The following is a 25399-nucleotide window of genomic DNA, read 5'->3' on the forward strand; positions in this document are numbered from 1 at the left end:
CAATTTAGAAGATTAATTATTATGGAGCAGGATGCTATGATATCCTGGTTTATCTCGTAGATACAAGGACTCATTAAAACTTCTTGAGCAAGACAGGTTGTGACCAATACGTCAATTTCAGAGTGTCGTATTTGACAACTGCTTTCCCTGGGCCTCACGGTGGAATTCCATTTCAAAGTGTATCTTCAGATAAGTCCCCATGGCTGAGTTTAATTACATCTGCTAGTTCTGAAAGTAAGGTGACCTGCGTGTGGACCCAGTGTCGTCAGTTCCACATAAGCAAAAAGCATCTGAGTACATGGTTTTAATCCTCCATTACATTCCACCCCTTGGTCACAATCTGTCATTTGCGAGGCCTAACCAGTATTTGAGTACAGAGGGAGCGAAAAAAGAGAAATCAAAACAACAATTACAAAGATAAGCAATGACGCGAGCAACCAACGGAGGATATTGTGGCCCACTCCCCCAAATGTAGCAGTTAGCCATGAGAAAGGATTCCAACCAAGGCTCAAATTATCCTTGTTGGCCACAATACCCAGATACTGGAGCTCACGAACAGATTTTGAAACATGCTGAACAATAACATATTTATATAAGCTGCACTTGAGGCTGGTGACTGAGGACTTCCTTGGTGTAATGCATCGGACCGTGTTTCCCACGGGGAACTCCCTTGGAACGTCCTCGACATTACAAATCCAATTGCTGGCATCAAAGCAGCTGTTAAGCCAGATCACCAGGAGTGTAAAATGGAGAACCTGGAACAAAGAAGCCTGACACATGTCACTCACGATACCATAAGCGTTCAGTGTTTAAACAGACTAAATCATCCTGTCCCTCAATAGCTACCCACCGAGTGTTACCCTGGGCAGGTGTCACTATTTCCCCTTTTACAGGAGGGCCACTACCTGGTGGTGCCACCCATACCTTTTGTCCAACATTCTCTAGTTCGGGGATGGGGGGCAATGACTGTTATTCCTCTGGAATAGGCTGTAATTCAGGAGCGTGAAGAAGTCGGTGGAAAGGTGTACCTCCTTTTAAAGGGCGATGATTCAAATTGTCGACTGCCTGCTGCAGCACATGGCACCATCCCTTCTGGGTCCCCAGTGATGTTAACAAATGAATTTGTTCCTTCAGTAAGCCGTTCATTTGTTCAACTAACCCGGCAGCCTGCGGGTAATAAGGAATATGGTGGACCCATAAAATACCGTTGTCATTTGCCCAATCACAGATTGCTTTCCCGGAGAAGTGCGAGCCATTATCAGAGTGAATCTCCTCTGGAACATCATAACGATAAATCAAATGGTTTTGTCCTTGGATAGTGCTAGCTTGGTCAGCCGTCTTGGTGGGAAAAGTAAAAACCAGGCCCGAAAAGGTGTCAACCATTACTAGGACGTAATATTTACCCATGCAGTCTAGCATGGGGCCTATGTAATCAATTTGCCAGACCGCAGCTGAGTGAGCACCCCGTTTTATTCGGCCATGCGGACCAGGTGGAACGGTATGGAACTTCACAAGCTGACATTCTGGGCATGTACATATGACCATGCGGACATCATCCTTATGGATGGATAAAGCATGTGTACGGGACCACATAGCTGATCCCTTCTCCCCCAAATGACCACTCTGTTCATGTGCCCATCGAGCCAGGGGGACGGTATCAGCACAGCTGATAGTGGCAAGCTGATCTGCTACTGCATTATGTTGAGCCATGTTAGTCGCCATATTGGTATGGGCATCAACGTGATAAACGGTTATCTCACGATGGTGGGAAGCATCCCACAACAGCTGCCACAACTCTTTGCCCCATACTGGGCGGTCATGTATCATCCAGTTGTTCTTTTGCAAATCAGGCATCCATACCACAAGTCCATTAGCCAAAGCCCAAGAATCAGTAAACAGGCGAAGAGGGTGATCATGGGGATCTAGTGGTAAAGTGACTGCCTTCAACTCAGCATACTGACTGGAGCCACCATCCCCCTCCTCCGATAACTGAGTTCCTGACCTAGGATGGTAAGCCACCTGTTCGTGTATGCGGCCCACCCCTTCAGGCCCTCTGGTCGCACGACTCTGAATATACCACTTCCATTCAACAATAGAAGACTGCTGAGCCCGCCGGATCTTTAGATTAGCATCATTAGCCAGGACCCAATTCATTATAGGAAGTGCAGGTCGCAATTGAACATCTGCATCACCTGTCATTCTTTCAGTCTCTAGCAGGGCCCAGTAACAGGCTAGTAACTGTTGTTCAAAAACAGAATAACGAGTGGCAGCCTCAGGCATGGTACGTGACCAGAATCCTAGTGGGACTCGGCGACCCTCTTGTTTCTGCCAGAGGCTCCAGGAGGCCACATCATCAATATAATGGTGAATTGAGAGGGAAGGCGATACTGGAAGGTGGGTGAAGGTATACTGGCGCCCCTTCCAGGTAAAGGCGAACTGATCCTGTGAGTCCTCAGCTATAAGAATACTGAAGAAGGCCTTAGCGAGATCAATGACAGCATACCATGTTCCTGAGTTCCCAGTAGCAATGTTTTCAATAAGAGTGACAATGTCCGGAACTGCTGAAGCAAGTGGTGGGGCATGTTTGTTCAAAAAACGATAATCAACTGTCATTCTCCAGGAGCCGTCCAGCTTCTGGACCGGCCAAACAGGGCTATTGAAGGGCGACGTTGCAGGCCTCACTACCCCTTCTTCTTTCAAAGCATCAATGGTGGCGGTAATCTCCTCCTGCCCTCCAGGGAGGCGATATTGCGGAATGCATACAGGTTTTGAGGGGGGTGGCACCACCACGCGATCCCACTTGGCCTGACCCACCACTAATCTTTTTGTAATAGTCCGAATTCCGAATGCAAACCCCCCTTGGCTAGTATTAAGGGCTGTACCGGCCAACATATTAATACCCAGAATACACTCGTCAGTGGCAGCTACCAACGCATGTAACCATATGGGGGAAGGGCCATCACCCACCGTGGCACGGACTTTTATTTCCTTTGCCAGGGTGATTGCCCCTCCCATTCCTTCTATTCGAAATGTGGGTCCGTTCCAGAGGTCGGGGTTACCAGGAATCACCGAGTGCTCTGCACCGGTGTCAACCAAAGCCAAGTATTGGCGATCATTACCCCCACCCCAGTGAATTGTTAATGGTATGTAGGGCCGCGGATCCCCGTGTGTGCGCCGTGTCTCGATGGAATAGACACGGGAATCCTGCCCACACTTTCAGGCTTCAGAAGGGTTCGGGGGTTTCCAGGACCACATGCTATTGTTATCCTTAAGAGCCTGTTTAACCCATTGTTGTACCTCATCACGCGTAACTGGGGCAGGAGAAGCTGACTCGATAGAAGCAGCAGTGGGAGCAGAAGGCACAGCTGGGCCGGGAGGACCCAGCATCTGGGGATGATGTTCCCCTGCCTTCCTCTTATAAAGGGCATACAAGACTGCAGTAGGTTTCCCATCAATATCACTTTTAGGTACGCCTAACTTTAACAAAGTTAGAAAAAGCTCTTTTCTGGTCAGTCCATTATTAACAGCAGCCCCTCTCCTTTCATCCTGTCTGTCTGCTTTAACCTGGGTTGTACGTGAGTGGATTTTACCTCCCAACTCCAGTTCTTGGAGTCCAGATAGGGCGTGCACCGCCTCAGATACGAGGTGCCCAATTAGCGGACTAGTTACAGACAGGACCAGTCCCCGTATAGTAGGTTGGGCTGAACGAACCAATCGGGTATGCATTCCAGCTGTGAATAATTCTTCATCAGGGCTCCCCCCATGCATCCACAGCCTCAGGCGCCCCGCATACAAAGCAGAGGCCACGGCCTGTTGGCGAATCACTGCTATACCCTCCTCTGGTGTGCCCCAATGGTTCTGCAAATGCAGATCCCAATCTACTGGTGACGGATACACCCGTAACAGGGCTTCTCCTAGAGTAGCAAGTAAATAGTCTACATCTCTCCTTCTGCCACGTAATTCAGCAGTGACTCGAATATCAGTAGTTAATGATCCTAACCCCAACAATTCCTCAGGGGTCAGATATATGCTACCTCCCCCTTGCTCCCAAACCCGCAGAAGCCAGGCCGCCAAAGTTTCTCCTGTCTTTTGCCTAAAACGATCTCCAATGGCGGCCAGCTCTTTTATAGTAAAGTCACGTATTGTTGTTGACTGCTCCCGACCCCTGTTACCACTCTGGCACATGGGAGGCTGCTGAGACCATCCCGTTGAGGGGGGAGCCCACCTAGCATAAGCAGGGGTTTGGGAGCCTTCCCCTGGGTCCGCCTGGGAGATCGGAGCACCGGTCCCTTCAGTTTCTACACTTACATCATCCCCCCTCTCGCCTTCATCTGCTTGGACAGTCCGCTGCCTTACGGGGCGGGCTTGAACAGCGGAGGGAGAGGGGAGTATGCCAGGCACATGCCGGGGGGTATCTGCATTATTACCATTATCATCATACCAGATATTCCCGTCCCAATCATCAATTACATCAGGATCATTGCCATTCCTTATCATGGCACGAATACGGTGTGGATCAGGTTCTACCCCTTGCTTTTCCTTATTCGCACAGAGCTGTTGCCGGAGTTTAATATTACGGCAAATTGTTTGAACATGCTTATCCTCCCATTCTTTGGCTCGATCCTGACTGGTGCTAACAATTTCGCTCATCATCGAGCAGCGCTGTCGCAGAGTCTCTACTTCCTCCTCTAGTTGTTTTCTCTTATGTTCAGACTTTACCTGCTGCTGAACTAATTCAACTTCACGCTGAACGGAGTGGCGTAAGGCTGTGGCCAGCAGCCAAAAACCGTCTGTCAGCGTCCCCCGTTTTTTTGGAAATTTACTTTCTCGGAGGAGAGTGGCAACCCGCTCTCCCAGAGGCACACTTAAGGGTTCTAACCTTTCATCCCAACTGATGGGTGGTCCCAACAAAGACAGGGTATTAGCCAGCATGCCAAACCCATCATCTTTGGAAGTCCATCCCGGAATCAAAAACTGCTCAGGGCTCACCTCTTTCTTTCGGCGAAACATCTTGAGACCAACCCTGCTCGCAGCGCCAATTGTCTTGGGTAAACTTATACCTCTCATTTTGTTCATTTTAGATTGGTCACAGTGTTTTAGCTACCGAAAGAAAATAGACACACACACCGAGAGCAGTTCAGTTTATACAAATGTTTATTACTAATTCAAAAGCTGATTTCACACTACAATATGCAAGCCCTTCCCAACTATACTTATCAACGCTTGGACTGGTCCCAACTGCCGAAGCGAGGCAACAACTGCACACTTGTAGTAGGTTGTCAGGGCGCTGGTAGCAGCTTCTCCACCTCCCCCGACCGGGACGTTGCTCGGACTCTGGCTGTTCTTCCTTCTTGACAAGGGGTGTTCCCACCCCTCGGAGAGTCTAAACTTCAGCAGCAGGACCACAGACTTTTATACCCCAAAAACAATTAATCATGCACCCACTCCCTCTAACATTTGTCAGTCAAAATCAAAGCTGAGCATACTATTCTACAATTTAGAAGATTAATTATTATGGAGCAGGATGCTATGATATCCTGGTTTATCTCGTAGATACAAGGACTCATTAAAACTTCTTGAGCAAGACAGGTTGTGACCAATACGTCAATTTCAGAGTGTCGTATTTGACAACTGCTTTCCCTGGGCCTCACGGTGGAATTCCATTTCAAAGTGTATCTTCAGATAAGTCCCCATGGCTGAGTTTAATTACATCTGCTAGTTCTGAAAGTAAGGTGACCTGCGTGTGGACCCAGTGTCGTCAGTTCCACATAAGCAAAAAGCATCTGAGTACATGGTTTTAATCCTCCATTACAGGGGGTGCCAAGATCAAAGGGAGAGGGGTCTCTACTGTGGGCAAGGGGTCGCTTGCCGCAGGGAAGGGACGAGGAATCAGCTGCCGCGGGGAAGGGGCGGAGTCGGCTGCCGCGGGGAAGGGGCAAGGAGTCGGCTGCCGCAAGGTGGGATGAAGACTCAGTGGTGGGGGAGAGACTAACAGATGGTGGGGGGATGGGGAGACTAGTTTGTGTGTCGCGTCACTTACCGCGTCATCACAGGGGCGGGATCCCCCTTAAATCACTGGGCTGGCGATTTACTGGGGCTATTCCCCCTCAGCTTAAAAGGTGCAGGAGGCACCTTTTCCCCACTAATCACACCTGGGTCCCAGGAGGGCTACCCGGGTGCTGCAGCTTAAAAGCACCTAGTCTCTTCCCAGTGTGAACCTGCTGGTATACATGTAGGCCAGAAGATTGAGAGTAACGATCCCTGCAAAGGGTGCAGGTGAAAGGTTACTCCCAGGGTGTCAACTCTCTGGTGCCTCAACAGGGTGGAGGACTGAGTGAATCCGATCCCACATGTGGAGCAGACAAACGGTCTCTCCCCAATGTGATAAAAACACCGAAATGCTGCAGGAACTGAGCTGGTTAATTCAGCATCTCTCAAAGACAAAGATACAATCTTTGATATATTTGTGTCTCCTAGAGATGCTGAATTGACCAGCTCATTTTCTCCAGCTTTTTGGTGTTTTTAACTAAAATCACAGCGACTGAAGCCTATTGTGTTTCTTTCTCCCCAGTGTGAACCTGCTGGTGTGCCCGCAGGGTGGTGCCTGAATGAATGCTTTCCCACACATGGAGCAGGTGAACGGTTTCTCCCTGGTGTCAATTATCCGGTGTGGGATAATTATCAGGTGCGAGGATTAAGAGAACCCCTTCTCTCACACACAGCATTTAAAAATTCTCTCCCTGGAGTGAATGTTCTGCTGCTGCAGGTGGCTGGTGGATTGCCCCACACACGGCAGGTGAACGGACCCTTCCCCAGGGGAAAACACCCCTTCCCGCACACGCAGCAGGTGAACAGATCTCCCCGGGGGAATATACCTGTTTCCACACTGGGAGCAGGTGAACGGACTTTCCTGGGGCAAACACACCCCTTCCCACACATAGCAGGTAAATGGACTCTACCCAGGGAGAACACACCCTTTCCCACACACGTGGGAGGTGTACGGACTTTCCCCAGGGGGAACACACCCCTTCCAACACATGTGGGAGGTAAACGGATGCTCCCCAAGAGGAACACGCCCCTTACCACACACATGGCAAGTGAATGGACTCTCCCCAGGGGAACGCATCCCCACACACGTGGCAGGTGAGCCAACTCTCCCAACAGGAACACACCTGTGCTCCTCCAGGTCCTTGGAGTTTTGAAAGCTCTTCCCACAGTCAGAGCAGGGGAATGGGCTTCCCCTAGTGGGGACACACTGCTGTTGTAGCAGTATGTCAGAGCTGGCGAATGAATCCCTCCCCACACTCAGAACAGGGGAACGATCTCTCCCCAGTGTCACTACACCCATCATAATGGGTTTGTGAGCAGCCTCACTGGTTAAAAGGCTGGACAGAGGAAAGGAAATAATTGATTTGGTGGGGAGGGGGAGGTGGGGTTCTGTGAAAGCAGAGCTGGGGGAAAGAAGACAGGGATAAGAGAAGGTGTTCTATCTGGGTACCCACCAACCAGATCACATCAACTTCTACAGTTTCCCTTTGTCCCTCCCCCTTCCATCTACACCAATGTTTCCTTTCTGTAGCTCTCTCTCTCTCTCTTCCCCCCTCTCTTTTCAATCTGTCTTCTTCCAGGCATCTGCCTGCTTTCTACTCACACCTTGAAGAAGGGCTCAGGCCTGAAACATCAGATTTATATCTTTACCTCTTGTGGATGCTGAGAGTTCTGCTGAGTTCCTCCAGCATTTTTAAGTTTTTATTACAATCACAACATCTGCAGACTTTCATGTTTCACTTCATGTAAGTCAGGCCTATTCTGTGAGGACCCGTTTTGTAGCGAGAGGTGCCAACCCAGGTCTGGGTACTCTCGCCGTACCTGGTCCCTCACCCACCCCAATTATCCAGCCTTTGATGCGGCTAAATTCCTGCCACCAGCAACATCTTTGCAAAGGAACCCCTTTCCCATTCCCGCAGCAATGTAGCTCAGGGAGCCCTCTCCGCAGTTATGAACAAACGTGATTGACACATGGACAGATATTATCTCGTGGGGTGATAGTGATTGAGTGACAGGTCTCCAAAGCAACTGTTAATGGGTATGGTTCCGATTCTTTGGAAGTTGTTTGTCCTTTTAATGTTACAATGGAAAGTTGATGTTGGGATGCAGTTTATCTGTGTGTAATTGAAGCTCATTGGATAGTGGTTTCTGCACCATTCTGGATTCTGGGTAATAAAGCGGTTATGAACCTCAGAAATAAAAGCTGCTGTAAAAGTCTGAAATAATTCCAGTACTCTCTCAGATCATCACCTGTTTATTAAATGTGATTCGCAAAACTTGAACCCATGTAACAGTAAATCCTGGGTTCATCATAAGTTCCTTGTTCTCCAGTGTGTGTTGCCTCTCCTCTTTTCCATCAAAATATATTACACACTGACCATATCGATTAATTTCTGAGCACCTTTCTCAACTCCATAATTAAGTATCATTCAGTTTCAGAAATAGCTAGTTTCATTTTTGTCGAGTATCATCTTCTAAAAGCACGAGCTACAATATTCCAAATTTCAATCTCTTTAATCCAACAAATCGAACTCTGTGGCTGCTGCTTTGTTTTATCGTTGATAAAACGGATAAACAGCTTCGCATTAAGACTTTCATAACGATAAATAACAAAGCATTTACTGTATAATGAAAATATAAATTGTATATAAAGAAGCTTTTAAAGAAATAAACAAACTTTAAAGAGATACATAAAATGCAAAGAAAAAATTCTCGTGCTCACGGTTCTCTACATCCTGAAGAATGAGCAGCCGTTAGTCTGGGTGGATATAATGACATATTACATCATAGTCACTATGGTAACACAACAAACAATAGTATCTCAAAGAGATAGGCACAAAATTAACTGAGTTAAAAAAAACTCAAGGTTTTAACCTTTACACCTACAGTTGTTCCAGCTGTGGCGTATTGAGTGGGAAGAGCCTCTATCCAGCTACTGAAAAGATCAAGCATCACCAGACAATATAGCGATGTACTCTAAGTAACTCAATAAAGGAACAGCAATGGAAAATTCACCAGACAATGGTAACTTCAAAATAATAGTTTTTTATTAAACTATTAATAACACAACATTCCTTACTTAACTCTAAATGTAACCCAACTATGTACAAATGTGTGCGTGTGTGTGTGTTAAAGTCCAAAACCATTCCAGTTTAAACTTGATTCTGAAAAAGACTATTTTAAAGTCCAGTTTCGAATATCTTGTTGACTTCAGAATCAGAAGTAATTATGAAGCACTTTTAAATATGTAAACATTATATTTTCAGATATCTCAACTCATGATACTCTTGATGAGCTTCATAGAGATATTCTTCAAACAGGAGTGACCATCTTCTGGGAACAAATTTAAAAGCCACTTATGGTATCTCCTGTGATGAGGATAATACAAGCCCTGTCTTTCCAAGAGGTCACGATTTCTGTATTCTTCAATTTTCTGAGCTTTCTTCCACGATGAGACTACACTCTTTCTTTTCTTAAAAGAGCAGTCGGAATGTGGTCCCCCTTTTGAAACCCACTTTACTTCTGTCTTCTTTGGCTTGGCTTCGCGGACGAAGATTTATGGAGGGGGTAAATGTCCACGTCAGCTGCAGGCTCGTTTGTGGCTGACAAGTCCGATGCGGGACAGGCAGACACAGTTGCAGTGGTTGCAGGGGAAAATTGGTTGGTTGGGGTTGGGTGTTGGGTTTTTCCTCCTTTGCCTTTTGTCAGTGAGGTGGGCTCTGCGGTCTTCTTCAAAGGAGGTTGCTGCCCGCCGAACTGTGAGGCGCCAAGATGCACGGTTTGAGGCGATATCATCCCACTGGCGGTGGTCAATGTGGCAGGCACCAAGAGATTTCTTTAGGCAGTCCTTGTGCCGGTAGAGGACCCATGATTCGGAGCCGAACAGGAGTATGGGTATGACAACGGCTCTGTATACGCTTATCTTTGTGAGGTTTTTCAGTTGGTTGTTTTTCCAGACTCTTTTGTGTAGTCTTCCAAAGGCGCTATTTGCCTTGGCGAGTCTGTTGTCTATCTCGTTGTCGATCCTTGCATCTGATGAAATGGTGCAGCCGAGATAGGTAAACTGGTTGACCGTTTTGAGTTTTGTGTGCCCGATGGAGATGTGGGGGGGCTGGTAGTCATGGTGGGGAGCTGGCTGATGGAGGACCTCAGTTTTCTTCAGGCTGACTTCCAGGCCAAACATTTTGGCAGTTTCCGCAAAACAGGACGTCAAGCGCTGAAGAGCTGGCTCTGAATGGGCAACTAAAGCGGCATCGTCTGCAAAGAGTAGTTCACGGACAAGTTTCTCTTGTGTCTTGGTGTGAGCTTGCAGGCACCTCAGATTGAAGAGACTGCCATCCTTTATATTATTATTATTAGGAGTAACACATAATGTAATATTTCGGTTACTGTAATTCAACCTGTTTTTCACAGGGTCTTGATGTGAACTGATTCAAAATGTCTGAATTTGCCAATATAGTTCTCAAAATCATGTGACATTACATCATCAATGAGATAATCTCAATTCTTGGAAACCATATGACCATTGTTACGAGCCCAGAGGACCCCAAAACCCAGCAGCAATAGAAATTCACCAAGACAAATGGTTACTTAAATAAAAGTTGCTTTTAATTTTCTTTAAACATGAAAGGAGAATCAAAGTTTAACTTATTACTATTAACTTAACTTCCTCCTAATTCTAATTACCTGTATGTAATGTGTATATGTTCAGAAAAGTTCTTTGATTCACAGTCCAATCTCACTTCTCACTCCTCCAAGTTCACTGGTATCAGACAATTCTTATACTGTGCACTGAATTTAACATTCATGAATTTTCACCAGGCTCTGGTGCTTAAAGGTAAATGGTTACTGCTCAGGAAGGTTCTCGTTGGTTTCAGAGAGAGATTTGTTGCTCATTAGACACACACACAAACTGATTTCCTCTGATCAGCCACTTCAGTGTCTTGCCAAAGAAATTTGCCCCATCATGGGTTTTCCAAATGATAACCTCTTGTTTTCAGGTCATCACAGAGTTCCTCTTGTTTACCTTATTTCAGGAGAAATATTCCAGCCATTTCTTCTTATAAGGACTACAAGGGTTTTCAACAGATTGAACTCAGAACTCACAACCTCTCTTTAAAATGGGGTTTCAATAAGCTGCCAGCTTATGTTGCAGCGTTGAAAAGCTACTGTAGAACTGCCTTCTCTCTCTCTCTCCAAAAAAAATCACATTTTTTTCTCTCTCTTTTTGCAAAGAATACATGACCCCTCTTAGAACAGCAAACTGCAACCAGACAGATTGCTGGCACCAGAATCAGTTTCTGAGCCTGGACATCTGTTGTTTTAAAGACAATAGTCCATTTATTCCACAACATCAGTTCAATTAACACCTACTTGTGAAGTCTCCATAAGCATTCTTCAAAGTTTCTGTAAAGTTACTGTGGACGTGGTCTCTGCTTATGCATAGCTCTTGCTCTTCAAATGAGATGTCCTTTGTGAAATGTTATATCTGTTTATGAAGTCACCTACACTAAACCCCCACAATCTATCTCTTTTAAAGACATATTTATATATACTATAATATATATTACCCGTAACACCATGTACTGGAATTTTTAACCATATGACTCCAAAAGATGGCCTCACTTCTGAATGTATTGATTGTATGGGTGTGTAACCCTGTCCCAAACTCACAACATTACCTAAGACATATTTATAGAAAATATAGCTCAACATTAACCTTTTTTTGCCCTAGGCCCCACTTTAATTTTTCAAAATAAAACGTACGTCTCACCATTAGCAGAAAAAAGTTATATATTCAAAAGAAGTTTTAATTGAATAATTTACTGCAAGTATATTTCAATGTAATTATGGTCAGGAATACACTGGAACACATATTTCATATTCAATTACTACTTCAATATGTCAACCATCTCAAACACACATTCAAGAATTGTCATCACTTCAATGGGAACCTCGCCCCTGACGCTGGTTGTGGATTTTTTTGATTTGAGGGACTAATTTTGTTAGTTTCAACCTTAAATCTGCACATTTTGTAATTTCTGCTTGGTTTCTCTTAGCTTGTAGCAAATCACAATCTGCACTGAAGCTACATTCTACTAAATAAGGCGATGGAAAATGTAACAATAGTTCCCTTGCTAAAGTAGTTGAGTTTGGGTATTTCTTTTTGATCTTGTTAGACAGCCACATCATGGTTCCTTTCATTTTGAACAGAATTTTCACAGATTCATCATGTCGCAACTCTGATAACTCCTTTTGGTATTGCACTGGAACTTCAGATAAGTCCACCAGTAATTGCTGAGCTGATCAAGAAGGAAAATCACGAGATCTGTCATTGAACCAACATTTTAAAATGGTCAACAATGATGTTTGTAGCAGCATTATTTACCTCACACTTATTCAACTAATTGAATTGATAGAAATTTCTTGCAGAAATATTCCATTGGCATAATTCTAGAAGTGTCATGAATCCAAATATCTTTGTTTCTGCATCAACAGGCATCATATTTGCTACTTGGAGTTGCTTGTTCAATGTACTTAGTTTCTCAAAAATGTCCAAGTAACTTACATAAGCTTTTCCATCTGTTGTTAGCAAGAGCTTCATTTCAGATTTGTCCTTCCAAAACTCGCTGATGAGATCAAACAATTCCATAAACCTTTTGAAGCATTTTCGCTTTGACACCTAGTGTGAAGCAATAATCTCACATGTTCTGCATTTTTATTGATACAAAACTGCTTAAACAGACATTCACATTTGGCATTAGCTTTGATGGCATTGATACACTTGATCACAGAATGCAGTACCTCGTGGAAAACGGGAAACTTTCTTGGCAGCTAAGTTTTCTCTGAGGATAACACAATGCACAACCATCGTGTTTGGATTTTCATCTTTCAATCATTTTAAACATCCTGTTTTTTTTAACCGCTCATAGCAGGTGCACCATCAAAACTGCACTAGCCTCATGAATTACTTTCTGGGGTCCCTATTTTTTTCCAATTTTGATATCTCCTGTGCCTCCCCCCCTCCATCAATTCCATAGTGCACAAAGATACATACAGATACCGGTCTCACTCATGACTGAACTGATAAAGTAAAGGGGAATGGACGGAGACATGATTGTTGAGATCATTTGGAATCCTTGTCGCCGATGAGTTAATTTGGAATGGATGATAAGACCGGTCAGAAAAAATATAATTATAATGTTAACTAAGGATAACAACAGTTAAAATAAGAGAAACAAAAGAGAACATCTGAAGAGCAAAAACATGTTATGATAATAAAAAGAACAAAGTGATTTTACTTGGAAGTTACCACAATTGTGTCGTATTGACAGTGTTGCCAAGTCACATCTTTCACACCAACCTAATGAGTTTATTTTTTCAAACCAACTTTTTAATTATTTCCCAAAATATTCCTGCGCCCCACCAAAATATTCCCACACCCCATTTTGAGAATCTATGACCTAAATATTATTAACAGATCCATTACACCCAGCATACATTTAACAGCTTGAGCAGGGTAGGTTTTCTGACAAATAGTATACTTGGGTGCCACCATGTTTGTAGTGCTACTTTCACCATTCCCTCATTCCCAATGTGGGTCATAGTACGTAACACAGGTAAAAATACATCAGGTACACAGACTTGTGCTGCAGGGTGGCCCATCATTGAATTTCTGGATCTCTGGCGCACCCCTGCTTTTTCCAGAGCTTAATCAAATGACCAGAGATGTCCCCCCCTGAAGTTTTGCAACATCCTCCATATCAGGCAAGACAGTTTATTGCTTTCTGAATAAACAATGAGGGGACTTTTTCTAGCAGCAGCTTTTGCAATTGCATCTGCGTAAGCGTTCCCAAAGGATGCAAGGTCCTGGGCCTTGGTCTGTGCATCACATTTTATAAATGTGAGGTGGGTTGGCTGGGAGAGGGACGTCAGTAGGTTGACAACAAAAGTGGCTTTTGTAATAGGTGTCTCTGAGGATGTTAAACCGCCCCCCCACCTGCCCAATGCTGCCATAAAGTTCCAAAATCATACTGAGTGGCATTATAAATATTAAGCAACATTCCCATCCCTTTTATACAGGCTCTAGTAAGGCAAACAATTCGGTGATTTGTCTGGAGCCGAGCCCAAGAGAGTGACAGATTTCCGAAGTCAACCATTGGTGGAAGATGGAGAGCTGGGATGAGTGGGCAGGTGTTGGGTGTGGTGACATCTGATTCTCCTTTTGAAGGCGGGATAGATGGAGTGGTTTCTGGACTGTGGTAAAAATGCTGACATCTTCTCTGGATGTGCATCAGATTAAGAATTCTGCTTTTTATTTTATGTTGTCTCTTCTTTCCTTGATGTGCGTTGCCCGTCAGGAAATGGCATCACAGAAAATGCTGCCCACTGGCCAATCAGTCCCACCCATTGCTGTTAGCCCCACCCTGTGAGCAGATTGACAGATGCAGCATCCAAAAGCGTGCGGGGAGGTGTCAATCAGAGAAACACAAGCAAATACATGGACATGCTGTAGAAACTCACACAGGAACCAATCTTCTGGAACATTCTCTCACTTTCTTCCTGTCTCCTTCCCTCCATCCCCAACCCCTCTTCTTCCATCTCCTATCAGAGCACTTCCCTTCTTGCTCCTCTGCCCTCCTCCCTATCACTTCTCAGCTTCTTTCTCTTCTCCCCTTCCACATGGATCCACCTCTTACATTTTATCCCCCACCTTTTTACTTAGGCAATTACGTGTTTTTATAGATTCATGATGAAGGGTTTGGGCCTGTAACATTGTTCAGCTTTTACTACCTGTAGAAGCTGCGTGATCTGCTGAGTTTCTCCAGCATGTTGGTGTTCTGCAATTGACCCCAGCATCTGCAGATTTTCTTCTTCTTCTTTATCTCCATAGGCTCGTGGCTTTACCTTTGGTTCAATGTTATGCTGAACATTTTTCTCTGGTGATTAAGTTAGTCTGGTCGTTTTGTGTAGTCAAACAGAAATAAGGTGTTAATTGGATATAGATGGAAGGGTAGGTGAGAAAACGGTGAGAATTGATAGGGGAAGGGGGTTGGCTGTGTGAAAACAGAGCTGGGGGAAAGGAGACAGAGGGAAAAGGGGAGAGAGACTCCACTTTGTAGCCAGAGCTACCAACATCCAGGTCTGTGTTCCCTCCCCATTCCTTGCCTGTCCACACACCATTATCTGGCCTCTGACCATACTTGGCTCCCAGATGCAACTGAATTCTTGCCACAGCACCATCTTTGCAAAGGAACCCCTTTTCCCATCCCCCCCCCCATTGTTGCTGAGGCAGTTCTGTGTCTAGTTGGAAATGAACGTTATTGACATTTGGACGGAGTCATATGGGGTTATGGTGATTGAGTGACAAGTCTCTAACGTTACTGTTGGTGGGTTGGGTGGTTCCGATCAGTTGGAAGATGTGGATCCTTCTAATGTCACTATGCAAAGGTGACGTGGGGATGCAGTTTACATGCACTATTGAGGCATGTTAGACAGAAGGGTTTCTGGACCATTAAGGATTCTGGGTAATAATGTGGTTATCAACCTCCCAAACTAAAACTACAAAAAATCGCAATAATTCCTGCCATATCTCTTATCATCATGGGTTTACTAAAATACTATTCACAAAACTAGACCCCACGTAACAGTAAATGCTGGGTTCATGATCAGTTCCTTGGTCTCCAGTGTGTGTTCACTGTCCTCCTTCCCACAAAACGTATGACACTTGTTTCTCCTGACCACGGAAATCCTCCTCACAGTTCAGAACACTTGTACAATTTGTCACGTTGCTGGCCATGCCTCCAGGGTGTGTCGTCCTGGAATACTGGCTTCAGGAAATACCTTTCTCCCTTTCACTCCACCATCTTCTTTTCACAGGGTTAAGAAAACGGTGCATTTCCAGGCAGGAAGCTTCAGACACCACGTTGTGGTGGGACACTCCAACTGGATTCCTCGGGACCAAAGTATCAGCCAGATTTCTCAGTGGATAGGGAGCAAGGAGATCCTTACAAGTGGACTTCAGCCAATTGGCAACATGCAGGGTCAGGTGACCAGTGAAGCATGCGGTGATGCAGGGCTTTCTGTGGACTTGCTGGAAATGCACGACTGTGCTCACACTGGGGAGAGACCGTTCCCCTGTTCCAAGTGTGGGGAGAGACTCGCCAGCTCTGACACATTGCTTCAACACCAGTGTGTCCCCACTAGGGGAAGCCCATTCACTTGCTCTGGCTGTGGGAAGAGCTTTCAAACTTCCAAGAACCTGGAGGAACATGAGTGTGTTCCCCCTGGGGAGAGTCTGTACACCTGCCACATGTGTGGGAAGGGGTTCACCCAGACCTCCAGCCTCCTGCAGCACCAGAACATTCACTCTGGGGAGAGAGCCTTTAAATGCTGTGTGTGTGAAAAGGGGTTCTCTCGATCATCCCTCCTGCTACAACACCAGACGATTCACACCGGGGAGAGACCATTTACCTGCTCCCTTTGTGGGAAGGGGTTTTCTCAGTCCTCCACCCTGCAGACACACCAGAGGATTCACACTGGGGAGAAACCATTCACCTGCACTGTGTGTGGGAAGGGGTTTTCTCAGTCTTCCAACCTGCAGAAACACCAGAGAATTCACACTGGGGAGAAACCGTTCACCTGCACCTTGTGTGGGAAGGGGTTCTCTCAGCCCTCCAACCTGCAGGTACACCAGCGGGTTCACACTGGGGAGAAACCGTTCACCTGCACCTTGTGTGGGAAGGGGTTCTCTCAGCCCTCCAACCTGCAGGTACACCAGCGGGTTCACACTGGGGAGAAACCGTTCACCTGCTCTCTCTGCGGGAAAGGGTTCTCTCGATCCTCCGACCTGCAGGTACACCAACGGGTTCACACCGGGGAGAAACCGTTCACCTGCTCATTGTGCGGGAAGGGGTTCTCTCGATCCTCTGACCTGCACGTACACCAGCGGGTTCACACTGGGGAGAAACCGTTTACCTGCTCACTGTGCGGGAAGGGGTTCTGTCGATCCTCGCACCTGCTACAACATCAGTGGGTTCACACCGGGGAGAAACCATTCACCTGCTCCCTGTGTGGGAAGGGGTTTTGTCAGCCCTCTAACCTGCAAACACACCAGCGGGTTCACACTGGGGAGAAACCGTTCACCTGCTCCCTGTGCGGGAAGGGGTTCTCTCAGCTCTCCGGCCTGCTACAACACCAGAGAGTTCACACTGGAGAGAAACCGTTCACCTGCTCCCTGTGTGGGAAGGGATTCTCTCGATCCTCCAACCTGCTCAAGCACCAGAGAATTCACACTGGGGAGAAACCGTTCACCTGCTCACTGTGTGGGAAGGGATTCTCTCGATCCTCCGACCTGCTGAAGCACCAGAGAATTCACACTGGGGAGAGGCCATTCACCTGCTCACTCTGTGGGAAAGGGTTCTCTCGACCATCTAGCCTGCAGGCACACCAGCGGGTTCACACTGGGGATAAACCATTCATTTGCTCTGTGTGTGGGAAGGGGTTCTCTCGGCCATCCAGTCTGCAAGTACACCAGCGGGTTCACACTGGGGAGAAACCATTCACCTGCACCGTGTGCGAGAAGGGGTTCTCTCACTCTTCCAGCCTGCAGGTACACCAGCGAATTCACACTGGGGAGAAACCATTCACCTGCACCATGTGTGGGATTAGATTCACTCATTCCACCAACATGCGGAGGCACCAGAGAGTTCACACCAGGGAGAGACCATTCTCTGCTACCAAGTATGGAAAGGGATTCGCCGATTCGTCCTCTCTGCAAGCCCACTGTTGATTTTGCATTGGGGAGAAACTGTTCACCTTCTCCCTGTGTATGGAGTTCATTCAGCCCTACAGTCTGACTGGGATTTTATGTTGAGATCACAAACTAGACAGAAGACGTCAACGTCGTTAATTGGTGGATGAGACTTACCCGTGCAAGTTCCCTTTGATGTTTGGAATTGATTCAGTTTGAAACTCTGCTGCAACCTCTGGATTTTCAGGTGATTAGGGAAGGTTGTACAGCATCCATAAAAAGTCAAGGGAAGTTGACATTTTGGGGCTGAGCCCCTTACCAGGAGTTACAAAAATGAGACAGACATCTGGATAAAATGGTGAGGGGAAAGGGGTTAAATGTGGGTGCTGATGGGAGGGGTGAAGAGAGAGAAGCTGAGAGGAGCAGGGGAGAAGGTGAAAGATCTCTGATGGGAGAAGGAAGTGAAGGGGCTGAGAAACTGGAGAAGATGGAACAGAGGGATAACAGAAATTGGAGAAGTGACATTGATGCCATCTGGTTGGAGAGTTCGAGGACAGAACATAAGGTGCAATGCACATTAGTGCTGGAGAAACTCAGGACACAGCCATGAGAGGAAGTGAAAGGCAGACAACGTTAAGAATTGGGACCTTGGTCAGAAATGTGGAAACACAGGCAGTCACCCGAAGGAAAAGGAGGGAGGGGCAGGGGGAGCAGCACAGGGTCACTGCTAAGTGGTTGTAGGTGGATGCAGGAAGGAGGGGTGAGGAACAGCACAGGGTCACTGGTAAGTGGTTGTAGGTGGACACAGGTGGCCGTGTAGAACCGTAAAGAGCTGAGAAGTTACAGGCGAGGGAAGAGCATTTCTCTTTGAAAGGAAGGGGGGAACTGGGGGAAAGGAGACAGAGAGATGAGGGAAAGAGAAACTCAGAAAAAGGGATGAACAGAAATTGGGTTAATGTTCATGCTGTCTGGTTGGAGACTGTGGAGATGGAATATAAAGTATTGTCCCTCCAGTTGTGGTTGGAGTCCAGATAGTTCCAATGGGGTTTTCATTGTAGCTCCAGCCCTCCGTGTGTTTGTATAATTTCCAGTCGGCCTACTGCACCTGTTCATTGGATTTTCCATCTAAACTGCACCAGATCTGTGGCACTTCTCCTTTGTATTTGTTGGGCTGGCTGGTATGGAAAAACCTTGTCTAGCTTATACCTTAATGGATATTGAATAAAAATGGGTGTGACTGGAAGATTTTGGCCTCGTTCTTGGCTTCCAAAGCACGTTCTGGGCGACATTATCTCTGGTCTCAATCTATGTCACTGACTAAATGTCCTTTAGAACACCTGTGTTACTAGCTCAGAGGACCCCAAAACCCAACAGCAATAGAGATTCACCAAGACAAGTGATTACTTAAACAAAAGTTGCTTTTAATTATCTTTAAACATGAAAACAGAATCACACTTTAACTTATCACCATTGACTTAACTAACCTAACATAACCCCCTTCTAATTCTAAGTACATATGTATGAAATGAGTGCGTAAGTTCAGAAAATTTCTACGATTTACAGTCCAATCTCATTTCTCATTCCTCCAAGTTCACTAGTTGCAGGCAATTCTTATACTGTGCACAGAATTTAACATTTATAAAGTTCACCAGGCTTTGGTGCTTGAAAAGTAAATGGTTACTGTTCAGGAAGGTTCTTGTCGGTTTTCAGAGAGAGACTCATTGTACGCTGAGACCTACAACTGATTCCCTTTTTAATCAGCCACTTTGGTATCTTGCCAAAGAAACTTGCCCCCTCAGGGTTCTCCAGATGATAACCTCTTTTTTTCAGGTCACCACAGACTGCCTTTTTGTTTCTCTTATTCCAAGTGAAACATTAGACAGCCAGTCCTCTCCCTCTTGCATGAACCATCAAGGCTTTGACCAGGCTGAACTAAGCACTCACAACCTGTCTTCTAAATGTGGTTTTCCAAAATAGAAGACACAAACCCAAGAGCAGACACAGAAGAACAACACCAAGCTCTGCACAGAGGAATAGGAGGTAAAATGAATGGACAGTACATAGATAAAAGAAATTTTCAAGAACAAATGAAAGCATTAAAAGAATGGCTGACACTAGAATTTAGTGAAATGAAAAGTACAGAAGAAAAAGTGAGTAGAATAGAGCTGGTCATAGCAGATGTAGGGAAAAGAATAGAAAATGTGGAAGAACTGTAATGGCAGTAGAAATGGAAGTGAACGACTTAAAAAGAAAATTGGAAGAAAATGACAAAAAAGTTAAAGACGGGAGTTGTTAGCTCAGAAGATGAATATAATGGAAAATTATAGTAGGCGAAACAATATAAAGATAGTGGGCTTTAAGGAAGATGAATAAGGCAAAGACATGAAAGAATTTATAAAAGAATGGATCTCAAAAGTCCTGGGAATGCCAGAAATGCAGGAACGAATGGAAGTAGAAAAAGCACACAGAACATTAGCCGCGAAACCACAGTCACAACAAAAACCAAGATCCGTTTTAGTAAAATTCCGGAGATACACGACAAGAGAAAATATATTGGAGAAGGCAATAAATAAAATGAGAGAAGACAAAAAAAAACCCACTGGAATGCAAAGGTGAAAAAAAATTTTCTACCCAGACATAAGTTTTGAGCTCCTGAAGAAGAGGAAGGAGTTTAACCCAGCAAAATTGATCCTATGGAAGAAAGGCTATAAATTTATGTTAAGATATCCTGCAGTGCTTAAAATAGTTATCCCGGGGCAGCAAAACAGACTGTTCTTGGATCCGGAGAAAGCACGAGAATTTGCAGAACACCTGCAAGACAAAAAGAGAGATGAAGAGATGTAACAAGAACAAAGAATGACGATAAACTACATATAAAGAAGTAAAAATAATGTATAAGTAAGAACTAAAGGAGGGAAGAAAAGGGAAGTAAGGGAGAAGGGGGGGAAAGAGCTGGGGGGAGGTTTTTTAAAAAAAAATTAATAAGTAAATAAATAGAAAATAAAAGAGAGGAGCTTTGTTGTAATGTGAAGATAAAAGTCTTCTGGAGGGGGTTTGGTGGGAGTGAATAACAGTCACTGTGAAATCAGTTAACACTTGTGAAGGTTCGCAGTCCAATTGGAGAGGGGAGTTGTGGTTGTCCCGGCAAGGGACGACTCAGGGTGGGGGGGGGGGGGGGGAGAAACGGACACTTGGGGTTAAGGGAGTTTTAGATGTGGGAATGGTTGATATATTTTATGTTTTAGAAGTGTTGTCATACAGTGCGTTAAAAAAGAAAAACGGAGAAATGGAAATGGGGAAAAGGGGAAAGGTGGTGGTGAGGAAGTGGAAATGAGATGTAAACAAAGTATTAAATGGCCATGTTGAACTATATGACTATAAATATTAACACAATACATAATCAAATCAAAAGGAAGAGGTTATTAAATTTAGAGAAAAAAGAAAAAATAGATATAGCATTCATGCAGGAAATGCATCTAAATGAAGTAGAACACAAGAAATTAAGGAGAGACTGGGCAGGGCATGTAACAGCAGCATCATATAACTCAAAAGCCAGAGGTGTAGCTATATTAATCAATAAAAATGTACCAATCAAAATAGAGGAGGAAATAATAGATCCAGCAGGGAGATACGTAATGTTAAAATGTCAGATATATTCAGAACTCTGGAATTTGCTCAATATATATGCACCTAATGAAGAGGATCAAAAGTTTATGCAAGATATTTTTTTGAAGATTGTAGATACACAGGGGAATAAATTGATAGGAGGGGACTTAACATAGAAACATAGAAGATAGGAGCAGGAGTAGGTCATTCGACCCTTCGAGCCTGCTTCGCCATTCAACGAGATCAAGGTTGATCTTAAAGTTCAGTACCCCGTCCCTGCCTTCTCTCCGTAACCTTTAACACCCTTATACTGAAGAAATAGATCTAATTCCCTCTTAAAAATATTTAATGAACCTGCCTCTGCTGCCCTCTGAGGCAATGAATTCCACAGATTCACCACCCTCTGGGTAAAGAAATTCCTCCTCATCTCGGTCCTAGATGGTTTGCCTATTATCCTCAAACCATGGCCCTGGGTTCTGGATTTTCCCATCATTGGAAACATCATTGGAAACCTTAATTTGGATTCAAAGATGGATAAAACTGGACAAAAGACTAGCAGAAAGAACAAAGTAGCCAAATTTATGGTTAAATCAATGCAGGAAATGCAACTTTTGGATATATGGAGGAGACAACACCCAAAGGAGAAGGAATACTCATATTATTCGAGTAGACATAAAACATACTCAAGGATTGACCTGTTCCTGTTGTCAGCCCAAGACAGAGTTAGGAAAATGGAATACAAAGCTAGATTGTTATCAGATCACCCACCCCTGTTATTAACAATAGAGCTGGAGGACATCCCACCAAGAACATAGAGATGGAGATTAAATTCCATGCTACTTAAAAGACAGGATTTTAGAGAATTTATTGAGCGCCAAATTAAAACATACTTTGAAATAAATATGGAATCAGTGAAAGATAAATTTCACTGGTAAAATTCACTGGTAAAAGATAAATTTCAGAGGGCAGATAACAAGTTATGTAACTAAGATGAAGAAGGACTACAATCGGGAAATAGAACAGCTGGAAAGGGAAATAGTAAGTACAGAAAAAGAACTAGCAACAAGGGAAGATACAACAAAAAGAGAATTGGTGGACAAAAAAATAAAATACGTAAACTATGAACGTATAAGGTGGAGAAGAACATAATGAAGATAAAGCAGAAGTATTATGAGCTGGGAGAAAAAAAAAGCACAAAATACTAGCTTGGCAGCTTAAAACAGAACAAGCTAAAAGAACGGTATTGGCATCAAGGAAAAAGGACAAACAAATTACATATAACGCAACATAGATCAATGAAAACTTCAAGGAATTCTACAAGCAATTATATGTAACTTAGAACGAAGGGAAAGAAGACAAAATAGATGAGTTTCTAGCTAAAATTGAACTACCAAAATTGCAAGAAGAGGAGCAAAACAAATTGATAAAACTATTTGAAATAGAGGAAATACAAGATATATTAAAAAAGCTACGGAACAATAAAATGCCTGGAGAGGTCGGACTCCCAATAGAATTCTATAAAACATTTAAAGACTCATTAATTCCTCCTCTCCTGGAAGTAATGAACCAGATTGAAGAAACACAAAACATGCGAGGTTCATGCAAAACAGCAATAATTTCAGTAATACCAAAGACAGGGAAAGATCCACTAACACCAGCATCTTATAGACCAATATTTCTACTTAACTCAGATTATAAGATAATAGCTAAACTATTAGCAAACAGATTGGCTGACTGTGTACCAAAAATAGTAAAACTAGATCAAACTGGATTTATTAAGAAAAGACGAACAACAGACAATATCTGTAAGTTCATTACCTTAATCCATGCAGTAAAGGAAATAAGACACCAACAGTGGCAGTTGCTTTAGACGCAGAGAAAACCTTTGACAGGGTAGAATGGAATTACTTATTCAAAGTACTGCAGAGGTTCAACCTACCAGAGAAATATATTAATTGGATTATATAAGGGACCATTGGCGAAGGTGACAGTAAATGGATATATATCAAACCAATTTAAATTAAGCAGGTCAACTAGGCAGGGATGTCCACTATCTCCCTTAGCAATAGAACCACTGACAGAACTGATAACAACAGAAAATAAAATAAAAGGAATATTAAATCAGTCTATTTGCAAATGACATCATAGTATACTTAACAGAACCAGAATTATCAATAATAGAATTACATAAGAAATTGAAGAAATATCAGGGTACAAGATCAACGCAAATAAAAATGAAGCGATGCCAATGAATAAAGCGGATTTCACAAAGTTTAAGAAAGAATCACCATTTAAATGGCAAACACAAGCAATATGAAATCTAGGTATTAGACTAGATAATAATCTAGGCCATCTATACAAATTAAATTATCAGCCATTAATGAAGAAATTACAAGATGACTTAGAACATCGGAAAGATTTACCACTAACACTGATAGGAAGGGTAAATTGCATTAAAATGAATATCTTTCCAAGGATACAATACCTGCTTCAATCGTTACCAATTCCCTTAACAGAGAAATTCTTCAATGAGCTAAAGAAAATAATAAGGAAATTCTTATGGAAAGGGGGGAAACCGAGGATAGCGCTAAATTAACAGAATGGTACAAACAAGGTGGTTTGCAGCTACCAAATTTTAAGAATTATTATAGAGCAACACAATTAAGATATCTATCAGATTTTTATCAAACAAGGGAAAAACCAGATTGGACCAGGTTAGAGCTAGATAAAATAGGGGAGAAGGTACCAAAACATATACTTTATAAGTGGGATGAAAAACTGGTGCAATATAGAAGTTCACCAGTATTGCACCATCTGCTCAACATTTGGAAGGAGATTCACGTAGAAAGGAAAAAAAAACAAATTACCAACTACCAAAATTATTATTGATGCAAAATCAACTAATCCCTTTCACAATAGATAACCTTTCCTTTAGAGAATGGGAGAGAAAAGGGATCAAAAGAATAGAAAATTGTTTTTTGGGAAATAAATTATTATCTTTTGAACAAATGAAGTACAAATATGGAATAACTCACGGTACAATGTTTGCATACCACCAACTGAAAACCTACTTAAAGGACAAATTGGGAAGCAGGTTGAGGTTACCAGAAGGAAGCAGCTTTGAATATATGATTACAGACACAATGATAATTAGAAGATTTATAACAAACATATACATCAATCTGCAAGAGAAAGAGAATGATGAAATATGCTGTAAACCCAACAAAAGTGGGAACAAGATCTAAACATAAAGATAAAAAGTGAAAAACAGAAAAAGCTATGCTCTGGAACTATGAGAAATACAATAAACACGAGGTTATGCATGATACAATATAATTGGTTACACAGGCTGTGTACCACGCCCCAAAAGTTAAATAAATGGGACCCAACAGTACCAGATAGATGTTTTCGCTGTAAGAAGGAAACGGGAACAACTGTACATGCAATTTGGGCATGTGAGAAAGTGGAAAAGTTTTGGGAAGATCTAAATCAGGTATTAAATAAAATCACAAAAAGCAACATACCAAAATATCCATAGATCTTTCTTCTAAGTAATGTAAAAAGTAAAGAATTAGGCCTCAATTTGGATGAAGCACAAAAATATTTTGTTATGATAGCCTTAGCTGTAGCAAAAAAATGTATGATGTCAACCTGGAAATCAGAAGAGAGCCTGAGAGTACAGCAATGGTACATAGAAATTAATAAATATATTCCATTGGAAAAAATAACATATAATTTAAAAAATAACATCACAGTATTCAAATAAATTTGTGTACCGTACATGGAACACAACAGAGAGGGCCTACCGCGGACCTCCACCCCCTAAAATGACAGAATGAGAAGAAGACGACATGAACTGACCCAGTGTGTAAAAGTAGATAACACAATTTTCTTGTTTATTTTCATTGTGCGATGACATTTTTTAATGGGTTTATTGTTTTGTATATATTGAACGTTTAGTGGGTAGGGAGGAGTGGGAAGGAGGGAGGGAAG

General features: G+C 43.5%; 1 pseudogene; it reads left to right on the plus strand.

Moving 5' to 3' along the window:
- Positions 1 to 19043, plus strand: part of LOC138763116 (zinc finger protein 229-like) — a 93301-nt pseudogene extending 74258 nt beyond the window's left edge.
- Positions 19044 to 25399: the final 6356 nt, after the last annotated feature.

The sequence above is a fragment of the Narcine bancroftii genome, chromosome 5 (genome assembly GCF_036971445.1).
Source record: "Narcine bancroftii isolate sNarBan1 chromosome 5, sNarBan1.hap1, whole genome shotgun sequence".
NCBI lineage: Eukaryota > Metazoa > Chordata > Chondrichthyes > Torpediniformes > Narcinidae > Narcine > Narcine bancroftii.